The sequence below is a fragment of the Hyperoodon ampullatus genome, assembly GCF_949752795.1.
Source record: "Hyperoodon ampullatus genome assembly, chromosome: 4".
Taxonomy (NCBI): Eukaryota; Metazoa; Chordata; class Mammalia; order Artiodactyla; family Ziphiidae; genus Hyperoodon; species Hyperoodon ampullatus.
The window spans coordinates 113,083,565-113,104,208 of record NC_136917.1 but is presented as its reverse complement, the minus strand read 5'-3'; positions in this window follow the sequence as shown (position 1 = coordinate 113,104,208).

Genomic DNA, 20,644 nt, shown 5'->3' with positions numbered 1-20,644 from the left:
AGCATGTGGGATCTTCCCGGACCAGGGCATGAACCCGTGTCCCCTGCATCGGCAGGCGGATTCTCAACCACTGTGCCACCAGGGAAGCCAGGTTTTAAAAAAATTATTCTGACTAGCTTTGCAATGAATGCTCTAGAGGGAGCAGCAGTGAGGGCCATTATAGGTACAGTAGGGACCTTCTATGAAATCATGAAGCAGATTGAAAACTGAATTGTCTTCCTTTCCTACCTTAATTTCCTGCACTGCCCAACTAGTTTAATCATTACATCTCTATCAGTCAGGATCTGGCCAGAAAAATAGAACTTATATACTAGGTAGTTCAACCGAGGGGAACTGGTTACAAAGAGGTCAAAAAAGCTGAAAGAGAAAACGGAGGAAAGTGAGGCAAACTTGAGAGAGATTAGAGCTGCGGGAAACCTCCATCATCCCTAGGGCTCAAACAATACAGAAGAGGAGATATTAGGGAGCCCAAGAGCCAACCAAGGCCTCCAAATGGGAGTTGGAACCTTGGACCGTGGCAGGAGCTAAATCTACAGAGGAGACTCAGCCACTGTTGCCGATGCCATGGGGACAGGGAGAGAGGGGAGAAATAGCTTGGCTTCTCTCCTTCTCCCACCTCGCATTTGACTGTGTCCAACCAGAAGCCAGGAGGCAAGGGAGCCAGGAATTGTAGTTTGATGGGGGTCAGCTCCCTGGGATGCCAAGCAAGGAAAGGCAGGGAAGTGGTCTAGGAGCAAGTCTGAGCACTACAGGCCGGCCCACAGCCAAGGAGCTGATAGTCCCGGAATTCTGGAAACAGTCAGTCATTATGACCTGTCAATTCATCTCCCAAAGCCTCTCTTCTGTATCCCAAAGCCACTGACCCAGTTCAAGGCCTTACCGCCTCTCACTTGGACGACAGAAATGGCTTTATAACGTGTTTCCCTGGGTCCACTCTCTCCCACTCCAAAATGCCCTCCATGTGGTATAGATCTACAGATCTCATTTGTAAACAGAGCTGATGTTGTCCCAGTCTTCACCCACAGCTGAAATCCAGTTCCCAGAGGGCAGCCTCAGAGCCTTTGACAGTCTGAGTCCAGCATACCTTCCCCCCACGTCTTCCTACAAACACACTGTGTTTTAGCTACAAAAGGAGAACTTGAGACTTCCCAAACATGACATGTTCTTTCATGCTCATATTCCTTGCTTACACTAGTTCGAATTCTCTTTTTGAAATCCTTTCTTCCTCCTGGAATCCTTTAAATCCTAAAAGTCACCTCCTAAATGAAAACTTGTTCAGCAATACCAGATAAAATGAGTCAGTTCCCTGTGTTGTATTTCAATAGCAAGTTGTTCGTACTGCTTATAGAGTTCACTTATCATGTTTATACTGCTGATGAAGAAAACGCTTCACATTGCATTCTAATTTATTTTAGCAGTATCAGTGATCTCCTTGATCAGGGATCCACCCCCTCTTTTTGTAAAAAAGTTGTATTGGCACACAGCCATGTTTCTATTGTACTTGGCATACTTTGACTTATTGTCTGTGGCTGCCTTGGCACTACATCACTGGAGTTGAGTAGTGTGACAGAGACTGGATAGGCCCCAAACCTAAGATACTTACTGTCTGATCCTTTACAGAAAAAGTTTGCCAACTCCTGTCCTTGATGTTTCCTTAAAGGGATTCCTAGACCTTAACCCAATACTTGGCACATAGTAGGTGCTCTGTAAGTGTTAATCGAATTGTCTAGAAAGATAACAAATACGTAAGCTCAAGGATAAGAGAATACTACTGAGCCATAAAAAAGAATGAAATAATGACATGTGCAGCAACATGGATGGACCTAGAGATGACCATACTAAGTGAAGTAAGTCAGAAAGAGAAAGACAAACACCATATATCACTTATATGTGGAATCTAAAATACGACACAAATGAACCTATCTATGAAACAGAAACAGACTCACAGACATAGAGAGCAGGCTTGTGGTTGCCAAGGGGGAGGAAGGTGGTGGAGGGATGGACTGGGAGTTTGGGATTAGCAGTTGCAAACTATTATATAGAGAATGGATAAACAACAAGGTCCTAATATATATCACAGGGAACTATATTCAGTGTCCTGTAATATGACATAATGGAAAATAATTTTTAAAAAAGAATAAGAGAAAAAGCCAGAAACAAAAAGAAAACCTTATTTAAGAATAATGACACAAAAGCCAAGGGGAAAAGGGAACCTATCTTCATGTACATAAAGGACTTACATTTTTCCCAGCTTTATTGAGATGTTATTGACGTATAAGATTGTGTCAGTTTAAGGTGTACCATGTGATAATTTGATACATGTATATATTGCAAAATGTTTACCACAATAGGGTTAGTTAACACACCTTTCATCTTACATAACTACAATTTTGTTGTTGTTATGGTGAGAACATTTAAAATCTACTGTTTTAGAACTTTCAAGAGAAACGCTTCTGGATAATTTTGAAACAAAAGAACACAAGGGAGTGATTTTCTAGCTGTGGGTAAAGAAGTTTGGTTTGGCCTAAGAAAGAACGTATTGAAAAAGGAAAAACTTGTGAAACTTTGTGCTTCAGTAGAATAGAATATCCAGAATATTGGAAAATTAGGGCAAGCATCCTATGTTGGATCTGACCTAAACTGCGTTAGGCTTATGTCTTTGAGAGAACCTCTAGCTCATGAGTCTATGATTAAAGGAATGCATTTCTATGGTACAATCCTGGGAGTTCCCCGGTACAGGTGCAAGGAGGAGACGGGTAAGCCCTTCACTGACAGTACTAAAGGTCTCATTGTCTTTCTTTTGAATGTTTAAATAAGTAATCCGAAATTACATTAACAAAATGTTTTGCATGAACTTAAAAATAACTCAACTGAGCACACTCAAAGTCTTTGTGGTTGTTTTGCACACTGAAATTAATTATGCCTACATGCAAAATTGACTGGTGAAAGATTTTACTGTTGTGTAACATATATAGGAAAATGTGGCCTTGTGTTCTATGTGGTATTGTTGAGGGCAGCATATGAATTTATTAAAACTTAGAAAATAATTCCTAATCACCATTATAATCAAGAATTCAAAGCATCCAACATCAAAAAAGAATTCTGGAGGAATATATCTATAGGCAGATCCTTCACAGTGAAGAGAAACTCTATCCACTGAAGGAAAAAGTATTAAAATACAATTAATAATGGGGGGGGTTCTGCTCCATATATGACAAACAAATGGCTCTCCTTTATAGATAAATAGCTTATGCATAGATTTTTAAAATTGTCATTGCTGTTAATAGATGTTTTTAAGTACTATAAGTAATAATTCTCATTTATTGCTGATGGGATTGCAAAATGGCACAGCCACTTTGGAGGACAGTTTAACAGTTTCTTACAAAACTAAGCCTGCTCTTGAGGTGGGGAGGGATAAACAAGAGTTTGGGATTAAAATATACATACTACTATATATAAAATAGATAACCAACAAAGACCTACTATATAGCACAGGGAACTATACTCAATGTCTTATAATAACCTATAAGGGAAAAAAATCTGGAAAAGAATATATATATATGTGTGTGTGTGTGTGTGTGTGTATATATATATATATATATATATATATATCTGAATCACTTTGCTGTACACCTGAAACTAACACAACATTGTAACTCAACTATATTTCAATAAAAAATTTTTTTAAAAAGAAGGGAAAAAAAACTAAATCTACTCTTAACCATGTGATCCAACAGTCACGCACCATGGTATTTCCCAAATTAGTTGAAAATTATGTCCACACAAAAACCTGTACATGAACATTTGCAGGTTTATTCATAATTGCCAAAATTTGGAAAGAGCCAAGATGTTCTTCAGTAGGTGAATAAGTAAACAAAGCATGGCACATCCATATGATTGAATGTTGTTCAACCATAAAAAGAAATGAGCTCTCAAGCTATGAAAAGACAGAGGAACCTTAAATGCATATTGCTAAGTCAAAGAAACCAGTCGGAAAAGACAATCTGCTAGATGATTCCAACTATGTGTCATCATGGAAAAGGCAAAACTACAGAGAAAATAAAAAGATGAGTGGTTGCCAGAGGTTATGGGGGAGGGAGAGATGAATAAATGTACACAGAGGATTTTTTAGGGCAGTGAAACTATTCTGTATGATACTGTAATGGTGGATACATGTAGTACCTTTGTCAAAATCCATGGAGTGTACAAAGCAAAGAGTGAACCCACTATAGACTTTAGCCAATAATAATGTGTCAATATTGGCTCATCAATTGTAACAAATGTACCATAGGAATGCAAGATATTAATAATAGAGGAAACTGAGGGGACAGTAGATAGAGGTGGCGTATGGGAAATCTCTGTACTTTTTGCTCAAATTTTCTGTAAATGTAAAACTGATCTTAAAAATTGTCTATTAATTTTTAAAGTCCTATAAAATTAGAAAAATAGGTTAAGAATTAGATTATTCAAATAAAAGTATCAATATAAGTGGCTGATAAACATAAAAATCTTGAATGCTATTAGTATTACAAATGATGCAAATACACACACACACAAAAAGGGGGGGCGGGAGAGCTCCCTGGTGGCCTAGTGGTTAGGACTCGGTGCTTTCACTGCAGAGGCCCGGGTTCGACCCTAGTTGGAGAACTGAGATCTCTCAAGCTACGTGGCATGGCCAAAAAAAAAGATGCAAATACAAATGACTGTGAAAAACCATTTCTCCTATTAACTTTACAAAAGTATCTTAAGTACAATGAGAGCTGTACTTTTGTACATAGTTGGTAGAAATGAAAATTCATGACAGCCTTTCTGGAAATCAATTTGGCAAGAATCTCAAGCATGTTTATTTTCCTTGACTCAACAGTTCTACCCTAGGAATCTAAAAGTATGTGTGTGTAATTTTATAATAATGAAAAATCAGGACAACAAAGAAATGATTAAATAAATTGCTGGACACTCATATGACATGAGTCATCATATTTTATTGCACAGCCAATAAAATTGTGATTTTGAAGAATATTTAATAATGGAAAAATGTCCAACCCAATACTTCTAAATGGGAATTCCTCACTGATTTTTCTATGTTGTTTAAAAGTTAAACTAATGCCAATAAGTGGAGCAATAAAGCTTTCATAAGTTTTAATAAGTGGATCAATAAAGTTTTGTAACATGCCTTTTTCATCTAATAATATATATGATGGGATTCCTTCCATGAAAGGATGCATGCATATAGATTATCTACATCTACCTTTCACCGTTTCAAAATAGTTTCATAGTATTTCATTGTGTGGAAGTACTTCAAGCTTCGTAAATCACTTTTTATTCACAGTATTCCATTGAATGGATGTAGCAGTAAAATAGTACCATAGAAAACACTTTTCAGGGAGCTGCTGGTTGATTTTGTGTATGTCAGTCTGTCCATCTGTATGCATGCAAGATTTTTTAGAAGCATATATGCCAAAATGTTAACAATAATAGTGGGATTAGGGAGAACTTAAAGTTTTTCCTTATACTCAGTTGTATTTCCCCAGCTATTCTACAAAAATATATATAAGGAAAAATTTTAATGAGGTTTCTCTGCCTAGTCGACTAAAAAAATTGCAGGCATTAAATATCAGCTTTAGCATCAAGATCATTAGTAAGGTGCTCTGTTGGGGCAGCTCCACTTGGCAGACTCATCCCTTTCCTGGGCTTTGCTAAGCCTGGCATCCTCCGGACTGTTCTTCCACTCGGGATGTCCCCTCCTCACCCCCCATTCTGCTTCTCTAAACCCCGTCCCTCCTTCAAAGCCCAACTCACCTCCTACTTCCTCCAGGCAGCCTGTTGGGATTATTCTAGCCTTATGTGTGTCCTGTTTCCTGGTTTCTTTTCTCTTCATTCCAACCTACCATAAGCACACCGAGGATGAAACTTTTTTTTTTTTTTTTTGCGGTACACAGGCCTCTCACATTGCGGAGCACAGGCTCCGGATGCGCAGGCTCAGCGGCCATGGCTCACGGGCCTAGCACGGCATGTCGGACCTTCCCAGACCGGGGCACGAACCCGTGTCCCCTGCATCGGCAGGCGGACTCTCAACCATTGCGCCACCAGGGAAGCCCCAAGGATGAGACTCTTGATCCTACCTATTTGTACCCTTCACAGTGCCTAGTATTGGATTGGACATGTAGTAGACATAATAAATATCTGTTTGTTCTTAAATAAGATAATAAAAGTGAAAACACCCAGCTCAATGCCTACCACATTGTAGATAACTGAAAAATGTTTGTTGTACCTGAAAGGATAATTTCTCAACTCAAAATTAACAAATCAAGGAAGGAATATTCAACCACTCAGTGGCAGATAAGGCAAGAGCAAGAACCCTAAGGAAGAGCCACAGCCCTCCCACCTATGATGGCTATCAAAGCATACATTTTGCGAATTCCCTGGTGGTCCAGTGGTGAGGACTCTCTGCTTTCACTGCTGGGGTCTGGGTTCAATCCCTGGTTGGGGAACTAAGAACTCACAAGCTGCTCAGCACCGCCAAAAAAATAAATTAATTAAAATAAATAAACATATAAATAAAGCTTATGTTTTGAAGGAATGTGAACATGTAGACATAGAATGAAAATAAACACTTTCAACTCACTAACAGCCAGTAGGGACGTTTTATATTAATTCAGTCTTCACACAAAAAACATCTTCAAACTACCTTAGATTGAAAGGACATCTTTGATCATTTTAATCAGTTTGTTTGCCAACACAGTGTTTAATCTGCTCTGTAGACGTCTGCATTTTACCTGTCCTTCTCTCCATATGCGCTAACTGCCTCCCAAGAAGATAGCTAAAAGTTGCTTTTTTCATAGAGATTTTTAAACTATCTTTCACGTCTTTTTGGTTAAATTTTCAACAAACCCAGCAGGATCCACCTATGTGGCACATTTTAGGGACATTTCTGCCCAATTCATAAGTTTGCCCACCTGCTCTAAAACCACAAAGACTTTGCTCAGGAATCAAAGTAATTTATTCTGTACTTAGACAAGGCTTAAAAGACACATCCCCAGAGAAAAGCAAAGCATTTACTTAAGTCCACTCGAAAATATTCTCTTCCCAGGTGCTCTCATCTGTACTCAATTTCTTCATTACTATCCATACAAAAATAACACAAATTTATATCTCCAGCCCAAGCCTCTGTCTCCTCAGGCTTCAAACCTGCTTATACAACTGGCAAGTTTGCCCTCTTGGGATTCTCAAAGGTGCCCAAGCTTAATGAATTCATGCTCTCACCATTCCCCATACCCACCAATACTCCTAACCTGGTTTCCTTCCTTGATTCTTACCTCAATGAACTTGTCATCCAGTGGAACCAACCTGAAAGCCGGAAGTCATCCACGACACCTCCACTGCCTCACCTCCATGCCCAAACCATCCCCCAATTCTGTCAAAATTGTCTGTTCCCTATATCTTCTTCACCTTCTTTAGTCAAGCTTTGTCTATTTTAATAACCTACTAACTAGTCTACTTGTAGCCCTTCTAACCCCAGTCAAACTTATTCACATTACAACAAAAGCAAAAATGTGATATAGACTGTATCCCTTGACCCTTCACTATTACAGAGCCTTTGTATATACTATTTTCTTGACTTGAATCACTCTTTCCTGCTTGATAACTCCAACTCCTTCACATTTCTGTTCAAGCATCATTTTACATGGAAGCTTCTCTTGGCTTTTACGACCAAATCCAATCCCCTGTCTCCTAGCGCTTTATACATCTCCTTCACAGCACTCCTCAAGTTGTTATCTCACATTTACTTGCTTACTATACTGTGTCCCTCACCAGTCTAAGCCATAAAGACATGAATTTGTCTAATTTTCTCGCCCTATTATATTCAAACACCTAGCATAGTGTCAGGTACATAGTAGTTTCTCATGAATATTCACTGGGTAAATAAATGCGTAAACTAAAATATAAATAACCAACATCAAATCCCTTCCCAAAAAATATGTTTTTATGACAGATACCAACCAAAAGTAGAATAAAGCATTTCCCTGAATGAAAGAACAAATGAAAAAAAAATGAGTGGCACATAATAGGTACACAATTTTGTAAAAATTCACCTACTCTAAAACTCTCATAGAGCCAATACCTACATTCTGTTCCTTTATGTATTTATGGCGAGCAGGACCAAAGCAATGCAATTTGCTTCCAGGATGGTAATAATGAAGTGTTTTTATCTGTCTGTTTCTGCTTCCTGAACACGCTCTGCTTTGTGTAAATTTACTGTGACTACACAAGACATATCAGGCCAAATGCAAGAAAGAGTTGCAAGGATTTCTGCTTTGCAAGTTGGGCAGAATGCCTGGAAGGGATGAAATTTAGGTCTTCCTGTTAAATGGATACCCAGCTGCCTAGTCTTAAGACTCAGATAAAGAATATCTACTAGAAAGAGAATCATCTCTAAATATGGGCCAGAGAATTCAAGATTTCAAGTTTAGCTTCCTCGATCTGTGAGTGAGACACTCAAAGGGACAGAAGATGAAGTGCCTCTGTGAGGTCAGTTAAGGACACATCCCAATAAGGAAAAGCTGTGGGGTTTATGATTGTTTTATAAAACAGCGTGAAGAGAATTGTTTGGCACTTGTTTGCACATGACAGACTCACAATAATTCATTTCTTTAAATATGAAGCCCCAAATCACCCCATCTAAAATTATGTTTCCTACTAACATTGCTTAGTAACTACACAGAGGAATGATCACTGGCCTGGAGGCAGCACCCACAGATCTCCTGAGATAATGACACACTCTTCCATTTACAAGAATCCTGCGCAAGACACTTGGGTTCTTGTCCCATTTCTCTGGCATTAATTAGCTCTGTGGCTCTCACACAGTCTCAGTTCTTCACGTATAAAATTAGAAGGTTGTATTTTTTAAGTTTTTAAAGTCCCTTCCAGTTCTAAATTCTTTGATTTGTGCCTGAATCTCTGCCAGTGGATAGGCGTATAAAGTCACCGACCTGGTCTTCGGAGTAGCGGGAGCATTGCAGAGGCTCCCTGCTCTTTGGAAGGGTTGGTTCATAGGAGGAATTTATACCACCGGGGCAAAGTGAAAAGACGAGAAATCTGTTCTTTCATCACAGGGACGTAAGCAACCTTCCAAGTTGGGCTGACTGAAGGGCTCAGGTGGGAGAAAGGAGCAGGCAGGGCAAAGCCGCCATGATGGTGAAGAGGCAGTTTTGCCCCCAGATGGCACTGGCCAGATCAGATGTCCCTTAATCACTACTCTGATCTCAGACGCCAGCCACTGGCCTCACAGCCCTCCCCTTCTGCAGCTGTGCCTCACAGGACTCAACCGAAGACTATCAAGACTTGTCATACCTGTCTCCGCGCTTCTCTTTCGACCCGACGCAGCAGCTCGCGAGGGCGTGAGACATGTTTTCGCGAACTGACCGAGAAGCCGGAGGGCCCGAGCTCAGTGGAAAAGGCAAAAGCAGCGCTGTGGTCGCGCCCTCTTCCAGGACGTGCCGAAGCCGTCCCAGGAGCCGTGGGTAAAGCCCAGGACGCCATGGAAGCCGCCCGGCTGACGGAGAAGAACCTGCACCACGCCCTGTGGGTCCGCAGGCCCTGGGTTCTGCCCGCGCAGACTCCACCTCTGGACTTCCTGGAGCCACTTCCGGGATGAGCAGGTGAAACTCATCAAGAAGATGGGCGACCGCCTGACCAACCTCCGCAGGCTGCTCGGCCCTCAGGCTGGGCTGGGCGAGTATCTCTTACAAAGGCTCAGCCTCAGGAAACCACTAGGAGCCCCTGGAGCCCAGCGGCCTGTGAGGAGCCCCTCTGGGGTCAGGGTTTCTGCCTGCAGCCACTGGGCAGCTTGTTAACCGCCGTGGAGCCCTCTCCGAGCCCTGGGCCAAAGGGAAACAATAAAGCTTTCTGCAGCAAAAAAAAAAAAAAAGATGGCCGGCAGGGACCTGCTGTGTAGCACAGGGTACTGTATTCAATATTTTGTGATAAATTATAATGGAAAAAATGTTTAAAGGAATATTTCTATCCAAAAAAGAATATATATGTATATATGCATATATATATGTGTGTGTGTGTGTGTGTATCGGAGTCACTTTGCTGCCTGGAGCTAGCACAATATTGTGGATCGACTATACTTCAATAAAAAGGAAAAAAATTGGAACCAAAAAAAAAAAAAAAAGACTTGTGATATTGTCATGTTTATTGAGCAGCCCTCCCTGCATTAAAAAAAAAAAAAATGTATTCTCTCCAGTAGCCCTCTGGCAGGGTTATGCCACAACAGAAGGTATCTGAGGCAAAGAGAAATAGCTATACAAGAAGGACTTTTTCAAAGCGGAGGCATAAATTCAAGCTACCTCAATCACTTTGTGTTCCTGTCCCGAGGAGAGAAGAGGGACATTCCTTGCCCCCAACCCCCAGATTGAGTCTTGTCCCATTCAAAGCTTTACCAGGGGCAGGAAGACCACTGTCAACTTCTAGGTCTATAGGAAAGTTTTGTTTTTTCAACTAACCTACCAGAAGAAAATTCTAAGTTCAATTTCTTTGCTTTGTTTTATAGATGATAAATATACTGCGTTGCTTAGGATACATTTTTCGAAATGTTACCTAAAATAGTATATGTCAAAATAATTTTCAAATTTCATTCTTATAACTGTACAATCTGAAATGTAGCAAGATGTTGTCAAAGTATAATTTGCTTAAGAATAATATTATAAATTGAGATTTGTTCTTAGCTGTACTATACATTTGTCACTTCTTGGCTAAATTTTTTTTTTTTTTTTTTTTTTGCTGTACGTGGGCCTCTCACTGTTGTGGCCTCTCCCATTGCGGAGCACAGGCTCCGGACGCGCAGGCTCAACGGCCATGGCTCACGGGCCCAACCGCTCCGCGGCATGTGGGATCCTCCCAGACCGGGGCACGAACCCGTGTCCCCTGCATCGGCAGGCGGACTCTCAACCACTGCGCCACCAGGGAAGCCCTTGGCTAAATTTTTTTTAACCCTCTTTTGAATTATGTTTCTCAACTCCCTTCTGTTTTATTTGAATCAAAACGACTTTCATCTTAAGCAGATATGACAAAAGGAATTTTTCTGTTCTGAAAAGTCTACAATACAAGCTCATTCTTTTACTACCCAGTCCTGAAAACTTACCTTGAGTATTTTTAGCCTAAGCCAATCTTTCACTATTTACTTTATGTATGTAAATAACACATGTTCCTTTTAGAAATGCTACTTACATTCCAAAAAAGCAGTGATTCTGATTGCCCGCTGCTGTCATTCAAGTCTTAAGGGTTCTAATTCAAGTTCCTGGGTGACTGGAGACACCACCCTCATCCTATTGGATTCATTATGAATAACACAAGGATAATGACACTTGTAATTACTGACAGACAGCTTGCCACCCCCTTTGAAGTTCCCCAAAGCAAGATGCCCCAAATGTATGCTCATACTTGTTTGTTAGTTGGTCAGATTGCAAAGCAAACCTTGGCTTACTCAAAACAAAATGACATTTTTTTTCATTATTTAACTTGAGTTACAACGTTTCTAACTTAAACACAGAGTATAAATACTCATACACATAAATACATGAGCTGTTTGCCTGAAGGTGCCCTCATAAATAGTCAACCTGTAACAAATTCTGTTTTAGTAGAATTATTACTAATGTTAAAATAGTCAAATCCCACTAAATAAAAATAGATTATTTTCCTTATAAGGCAAATACATTGTGTGTTTCAGTGCTGATGATTCAAAAATGATCATTTCAGATTGCTTATCTTAAGATTTTGGAGAATCTAACATCTAAAGTTCTGTCTGCTCTCTGGCTTTCTCATCTCCCTTACATTACAGGTTAAATCTCATAATATTGTTTTGAAAGCTTTTGTCCACCTTCCTTCTGACTCCACATCCTATTTTTATATAGCAAATTTGTTGACAATTTGACACCCCAAAGTCTATGGCTATTTTCATCTGTCTCCATAGTAACTACACATTCAGCACAATGTAAAACATTAGACCAAAGATAAAAATATATAGCCAAGAAGAAATTGTTTTCAAAGTACTGACTCTCTAAGCCAGTCTAGTATGTTTGCTATGGATTCCATCATCAACATCTTTATAATGGAATTAACTGTGCTTTTTAAATCACCAATTTTGGAGAAATTATATGAAGCTGATATACAAAATTGTACATTCTCCTGAAGGATTGCTTAAGATGTAATGGTAAAGGCAAAGTAATTGCCTAGGCTATACTCCAAAGGGAAGGCAAATTATGAGGTCAGGTGTGGCTTCCCCACGACTTGAGCAAAACTATTTCTTCCATCAAGAAAGTAATTCCCCTTCCCAGCAAGAAACTCACTGCAACTCCCCTGAGTCACCTGCAAACTGTGTTGTTATAGATTGACATCAACTCACATCCACAGTCACAGTCCCATAATTTTTCAATGTAAACATTTAAAGCCATGATGATCTCATGGACCTGCACAGTCTTTTGATAGTTAAAGATGACAGACTCCATATGATATTTAACCAAGTGACAGCAACCCTGTAGCTGCCTACCTAGAAGGCTGACCACCACAGCACAATGACTTACATGTTTATATGTTGGTTTCCCCAGCACCCGTCATTATAATGTTCAGGTGTTGTAACACATCAAACTTTACAACACAAGAGACTGCCAGAGGCTTAACCAAACTACAAAGCCACGTTCTTGTTGGTGAATGATTCAGATAATTACAATGAAAATAACATCAACAAGGTTCATAAACTGAAACTAATATTAAAGAAAACAAGTGAAGTTTTACTGCATGGAAAAAGAACATAAGATCCTGGCTTAGAATCGTACAATCCTATAGTTGGAAAGTGGCTTAGAGGTCATCTAGCTCAGCCACCCACCTGATGCAGAGATTTCTTCTACAACATTCTTAACAACGGGCCATTCAGCCTCTCCTTTTTCACTTCCAGAGCCCAAGAGTGCACTATTGCTACTGAGTCAGAATTTGCCTTGCTGAAACTTCTGCTCACTGATTCTGTTTTCTAGAGCTTTTAAATCAATTCTGCCACTCCCTATACCAGTTAGTTGGCTTTTTAAAATCCATAATAATAAAAATAAAAGCAAACATTTATTGAGTACTAACTATGTGCCAGGCATTGTACCGGTATTTTATATGAACTAAATTATTTATTTAGAGATTATGAGTGTAAACTCTGGAGCCAGACTGTCTGAGTTAGAATTCTGGCTCTGCCATTTACTAGCTGTATGACATTAGAAAAGTCACTTAACCTCTCTCTGTACTTTGGCTCCTCAACTATAAAATAGGAATAATAATAATAATAATGCCTACATGATAGGGTTGTTATGAAAACTAAATGTTAGTATACATAGTGTTTAGAACAGTGCCTAGTACATGATAAAGACTATAAAAATATTGTGCTACTCATTGTTATTATAATTTCTATTATAATCCCATTTTATAGATGAGCAGACAGGTTTAGTAAAGAGGTTAGGCAACTTAAGTAACAATTATCATTGTTAAATCACATCTGGAATCAATTCATTATCCACTGTTTTTGCTATTGCTTGTGTTTGTTATTCCATTTAGCTTTGCATAGTTTTAAATAGATTCAATTCTGGGAACTCTTTTCTGTTCTAAGAGTTTGGAACCAATAGTACGGCTTCTCCAAAAGAGGCAATTTTTTAAAAAATTTATTTATTTTTGGCTGTGTTGGGTCTTTGTTGCTGCACACGGGCTTTCTCTAGTTGCGGCAATCAGGGGCTACTCTTCATTGCGGTGCGCGGGCTTCTCATTGCTGTGGCTTCTCTTGTTGTGGAGCACGGGCTCTAGGCACGTGGGCTTCAGTAATTGTGGCTTGTGGGCTCAGTAGTTGTGGCTTGCAGGCTCTAGAGCACAGGCTCAGTAGTTGTGGTGCACGGGCTTAGTTGCTCTGAGGCATGTGGGATCTTCCCAGACCAGGGCTCGAACCCGTGTCCCCTGCATTGGCAGGCAGGTTCTTAACCACTGTGCCACCAGGGAGGTCCCAAGAGGCACTTCTAATACTATATTCTCCCATGAAACAAAATCATCCAGTGTTAACTGAGAGATGGTAAAAGTGCTTTTGGAAAAGAATATTACAAAATGTATTGAGAATCATAAAAATTGTTCAGAAAGAATTTGATTCAATAATCCTACTCCTGGAAAGTTATTCCAGGGAAATAATTCAACAAAACAAGTAAGCTGCTTACTTCTGAATCTTTCTTATAGCATTACCAGCTCCATCCCCTGAAAAGATATTAGGAGTAAACATTAGGGGTATAGTTAGATAAATTATGATAAATAAACATGAAGGAAAATTATGTAGTTGATTAATCATTATAACAAATTAAAGCTTGGAAAGAAGTTTATGGCATAATATTAAATGGGAAGAAAAAAGTATTAAATGGGAAAAGAAGAACCCAAAATTGAGTTATAATTGAATTATCACTATTAAAATATGTACACTTGAATACAAAACTGGGAGAAAATAGCCCACAAATGAAAATAATTCTGTTAAAATGGTACAACCACTGGCTCTCTCCAAAAAGAAAATTTTAAAAATATTTATACAATAGAATAGTATACAGTCGTGAAAATTAAACTACATGTACCAATATGAATAAATCTTGAGAAAAAAGTTTCAGAAAGATACATATGACATAATTCCATTTGTACAAAGTTTTAAAAACTTATAAATGCCATACCATATATTATTTAAGTTTACAAACATACATACACATGTGGTAAAAGTTTAAATATTTGGATGGGAACAATAAACACCACATTTAGGCTAGTGATTACCTCTGAGGCTTGGGAGGGAAATGTGATTTCCCTTCCCTTGGGAGGGATTCACAGGGAGAGATTACTTCTTAAGCTGGTTGGAGAGTAAACTGGTTATTTAACAATATTATCTTCTACCAGTGGTTCTTGACTCACCTGAGGAGTTCATTAAAAATACAGTTGCCGGACTTCCGGGGTGGCACAGTGGTTAAGAATCCACCTGCCAATGCAGGAGACACAGGTTCAAGCCCTGGCCTGGGAAGATCCCACATACCAGGGAGCAATTAAGCCCGTGGTCACAACAACTGAGCCTGCGCTCTAGAGCCCACGAGCCACAGCTAGTGAGCCCACGTGCCACAACTACTGAAGCCCACACGCCTAGAGCCCGTGCTCCACAACAGGAGAAGCCACAGCAATGAGAAGCCCATGCACCGCAATGAAGAGTAGCCCCCGCTCGCCGCAACTAGAGAAAGCCCGCATGCAGCAACAAAGACCCAACGCAGCCAAAAATGAATAAATAAATAAATTTATTTAAAAAAAAAAAAAAAGGGTTGCCAGGGCACCACCTTACAGATTCACATTCAGCTGGTTTAGAGTAAGGCCTGGGCCTCAGTAATTTGAAAAGCTCCCAGGTGATTCTAATGAGCACCCAGTTCTCTCCCACTCAACGAGAGATGAGAACTAATGTATTTTTTGTATAGCTAAAATAGTTAATAATGATTAAAACTGATCTTCAATGTTGATATGTTGTTCTAGCAATAAAAATATGAGATTTTAAAAATATGCATCTTGGACTCCGCTTGATTCATAAAATTAAAGAACCCTGCAGCTCTCCCAGCCCAGGTAACTGTGGGCACTCTGTTATCCACAGTACAAAGAACCCAGCATGTGCATTATGCAAGAATGGAAACCAAGCCCAAACAGATCAGGGAAACAGTACTGTTCAAATTGTCATGCCAGAGACAGACAACACAACTGAATACGACACCCCACAGTATTGTTTTCCCTGCAGAGCGAATTTCACAAGAGCTCCCTTGTAGAGGGTGACTTCTATGCCCGCAGCCTCCTCCTCCTCTGGGCCTCTCTCTGACTGTAATAAAGGAAAGAAGAGAAAGAAGCCAATCTGTTATGTCTCTGCAAGGCAGGCTTGTCAGATTTCCATGAGGCCAGGCCAGCGGGTACAGTGGCAGAATCACCCTGTGGGCCAAGAAGGAAGATAACCAATTGCCTTCTAAGGCAGTCAGCCTGGAGGAGGGTCTTCAAGTCAAGCGCAGAAGCCAAAGGAAGCTGAAGAGGCCAAGTTTTGGCCTCAGGTTAGCTAGCTGGGGAAGAAGGTGCCCTGAAGTGTTGAGGGCAGCTCTACCCCACCCACTCCCCAGCCTCCCCATCTTCTTTGTCCTTTTCCAGAAGTCCCTGGGCTTGGACCTCCATCTTTTTCCAGGTTTCCTTTAGAGACCAGAGAAGGGTGTGTGAAGAAGAGGATCTTAGACAGAGTACAGCAGTAATTTTGTGGCAGAAAAGAATAATGAAATAAATGAAATGTAGGCATATTAAGGTAAGAGCCAAATTCATAGAATAACGCCTATAGACTGAACTGTGGTTCCTTAGCAACTTAAAAGTCAATGCTCTTAAAGAGAAAAGAAATACCCTCTTTTGGTTAAATAAATAAATAAATAAAAACAGTAACTCACTATCGAACTATTTATTGCACAATCTGTCATCAGTGGAACCTAAATTCTAACAGGACATTTGTCACTTGAGGTCCTTGTGGTCCAGCATCCCAGACTGCAAGAATATTTTTACTAAGGGACCTGAAAATCCCTCTGGGTCACAAAGGGTTAAGCGTGGGATTAAAAAGAAAGAAGAGACAGAAGGAATGAAAACAGCATTGCTGAAATTTATTTTTATTAAAGAACCCAAGATTTTAAAATGAGGATATTTCAATTAAGTATTCTGGCTAAGGGAGGCTAAGGAGTGGCATGTTAAAAGCAGTGACTTCCTTAGAAAAGGGAATTTGTGTCAGTGACTGTGGATCTTATGGTCCGTTTGTAGGAAGAAGTTCATTTATAAAGGCTCAGAAGTGAGGCTTCTCAATTTTCTCTAGCATGGAGGAACAGTGATTAATTCTGAGACGTTACAGATGGATGTGCGTGTAAACAAACGTGAGCAGAAGCAGGAAGATTAAGGAATGCTACCACTGCTATTATGCCTGGCATACAATTTTTTTTAAATTTATATCTCCAGACCTAATCATCCTAGTATCAGAAACAAAAGCGGAGGGATTAAGCTCTGTTCCAAGAACAGTTTTGATAATATTAATTACATTGTGAAACAAATACAGAAATAATAAAAATAAATCAAGCCATAGTTCAGTTCCAGTGAAAAAGCAGTGCCTGCCAAAAAGGCCCTAATAACAAGGGAGAAATGATTTTCAAGCTTCTAAAAGAAGTCTAGGGGCTTCCCTGGTGGCGCAGTGGTTGGGAGTCTGCCTGCCGATGCAGGGGACACGGGTTCGTGCCCCGGTTCGGGAGGGTTCCACATGCCGTGGAGCGGCTGGGCCCGTGAGCCATGGCTGCTGGGCCTGCGCGTCCGGAGCCTGTGCTCCGCAATGGGAGAGGCCACAGCAGTGAGGGGCCTGCGTACCGCGAAAAAAAAAAAAAAAAATCTAGCCATGAAGACTAAATAAGAAAAATTAAAACCTCTGGAAAGGAAAGAAAATAAAGCAATTTGCTATTTTTAAAAGTATTGTAGTCATTTTAAAAGGAAAAAAAAACCTTTAATGACCATCATGTACTAGTGATTCTCTGGAACTATGTGATGAAGTTATCCAAGAAGAATTTGCTCGCACTTAATTAGTCATTTGTGCAGTTATCAAGCAAGGAATGCCAAGACTTTCGCACAATGTCATGTCTTCAGTGGCAAAGACCAGTCAGACAAGTTTCCAGATAGAAATAAAAATAAATGCAAAAAAAGTAGACACCAGGAATCCATGGAGAAGGTAGGGCTTGTCAACAAAGAGGAGACATATACTTCTTGGTCCCTTGTGAATTAAAAACCCACAGTCCAATTAAAAACTCAAGTTAATTTAAAATTCAACAAATCAAGCAAATAAATTAAAAACTTCATTATCATTTAGGTATCTAAATGTACTACTTCATCAAATCATTCTGGATTATAAACATGACAGTAATAGTTTATACATATGAGTTTCTTTCACATCAGGATGTAAAATGGTTAGCTCATTAATCTTATACCACTGGGAGGTAAATTGAAAAAGTGATGACAGCCTCATCAGTAAGTATAAACACACTAGAATATTATTTTCTAAACTGGGTCACAGGTCTTTGGTCAAAGACCAGGTTCAAGTTGTTTGTCTTCCTGCAAGGACATTGAAAGCATCTCTTGAGTAATCATTATAATGCTGACTTCTCCAGCCTAGGGATGTCGACAGGTAAAGATGATACATTAATACCCATTTTATATTGGATTAGTCCATCTCAGGTCCCATTCTGAGATTCTTTCCTCCCCGTATTGCTTGGAGGATGTATCCCAGTGGTGGTGTCTACTACAACAAAGCTGTAGCTCTACCATCTTCATTCATTCACTCAGCCCTTCATTCATTCACATATTCATCGATTCTTTTTTTTTTTTTTTTTTTTTTGTGGTACACGGGCCTCTCACTGTTGTGGCCTCTCCCGTTGCGTAGCACAGGCTCCGGACGTGCAGGCTCAGTGGCCATGGCTCACGGGCCTAGCCACTCCGCGGCATGTGGGATCTTCCTGGACCGGGGCACGAACCCGTGTCCCTTGCATCGGCAGGCGGACTCTCAACCACTGCGCCACCAGGGAAGCCCTGATTCTTGATTTTAAGCACTGGCGTGAGGGGACATTAACCACACACCTTTAATCATTTCATACAGCAAACACAGTTTCAATTCAAGCTCCCTAATCTCCAATCTCAACTAGATGATCAACCCCAAACCATTTCTATATCCAAATCCTAGGGATCTCACAGTATTAACCTTCACAGACATTTCTGTTTCAGGCATTGGGCTGGCACTGGAGATACGGCTGACATCATAGCCGGCTCAGGTCTCCATCCTCAGAATTATAGAGTCGGGCGAGTATCTGCTTGGACAAAGGTAGGAACAGGATGGAGTTAGAGAATTCTGATTTCGCAAGGCTCTTAATCTGGGAGAGACCTAGAAAAGGATCCAGGATGTAGACATCCCTAAATATTCTAATTTAGCAAAGCTAAAAACTATCACTCCACTAGATACTCATAGTGTGCCTTTCAGAAATAAATTTAATTAAGAACTGAACACCCCGATACATAAATGGCTCCTGATTTACATGCATCCAATACTGATTCTGCCCCTAATATAAAGAGGAACACTCTCCAGACACACTGAAACATCTGCAATCAGGTTAGCTGTGACTTCACGGAGAGATGGGATAACCTGCCTATGATCACACTGCTAGGAAGTGGGGAGGACAGTATTCCGACCCTGCTGGTCTAGCCCCGGGCCCGTACCCTTAACCACCATTCTGGATGAGCTGTTGATGCAACTAGTTTCACTTGTCCTCCCGTGCTGGAACCCTTTGCAATGTAATGACAGTAATTTATTTGGAGGAGGAGTCGTCTGTGGTTTAAAGTAAATATTCTTGACTGAGAATTCTGTTCTTGCCCCAGCTCTGCTAATGAGCCCCATGAACAAGGGCGAGTATCTTTCACCTCACTACCTCTCAGTTCCCTCATCGAAAAAATGCTGACACGGAATGAATGGTCTCAAAAGACGTTTTCATTCCTAAAATGCAAAGTTTTAAGAAAAATATATTTAAAATTAAGAGTATATATTTTAAATTAAGATGTAGCTCATAATTTAAATTATCAGTCTATAATGACATGTTTGAACTTGAGTATACCTTAAGGAAAATCCCATAGGATTTTTGTTTGTTTTGTGGAGAGCTTTATAACATTGTATTTTGATAAAATCTCAACTTTAAAATGATTTTGTTTCACTTACCCTTTTCCAGGATAAATCCAGCTCTGGCAGTGCCTTGACTCATGAAGCTCCTCTCTGGAGATGGAGTAGAAATAGGCAATTTCTGCACTGGCATCTGGACACCTCACTTGACATTATGACATGTCAGTAGTGGTGACAGCCAGTGTTGATGGGATAGGAGACTAACGGAATGCAAGGAGTGAGACAGGTGGTGGCAGAGGAGATGGTGGGACCCTCCTGGCAGGGTGATACCTCCAGCTGTCTAAGCTCATCCTCAGTGTTGACTTTGCATAAGGGAAACAAGCTTCATATGTATTAGTACATAAGTGGTTGCCAAGTTATACACAACTTGTACTAACACACTCAGCCCTTCATCTCACCTTAATAACCCATTCTTCCTTCTTGCGCCAACTCTTGCCTCCACCTGCCTGAATCCCTGCCTTGACAACAGCTGAGAGTTGCGGGGAGGGCAGCTTGGGTAAGAGTGAGAACAGAATGGGATCACAAAAAGAATTCTTATTCCTTGAGCCTCTTAAGCTAGGAAAGACCAAGAAAAAGGATCCAAGATGATGACTTGTCTAAATAATCTCAGTTGTATAAAGTTGGACTACACTAATATGCATAAAATACATAAATAATAAGAACCTGCTGTATAAAGAAATAAATAAAATTAAATTTAAAAAACCCCAAAAAGTTGGACCCTGAAACTGTACTAGAAACCCATAGCAGTAAGAGCTAATATTTACTGAGAACTTACTAAGTGCCAAGCACTATTTTATTTTATTTTAGGCCATGTGGCACGAAGAATCTTAGTTCCCTGACCAGAGATCAAAC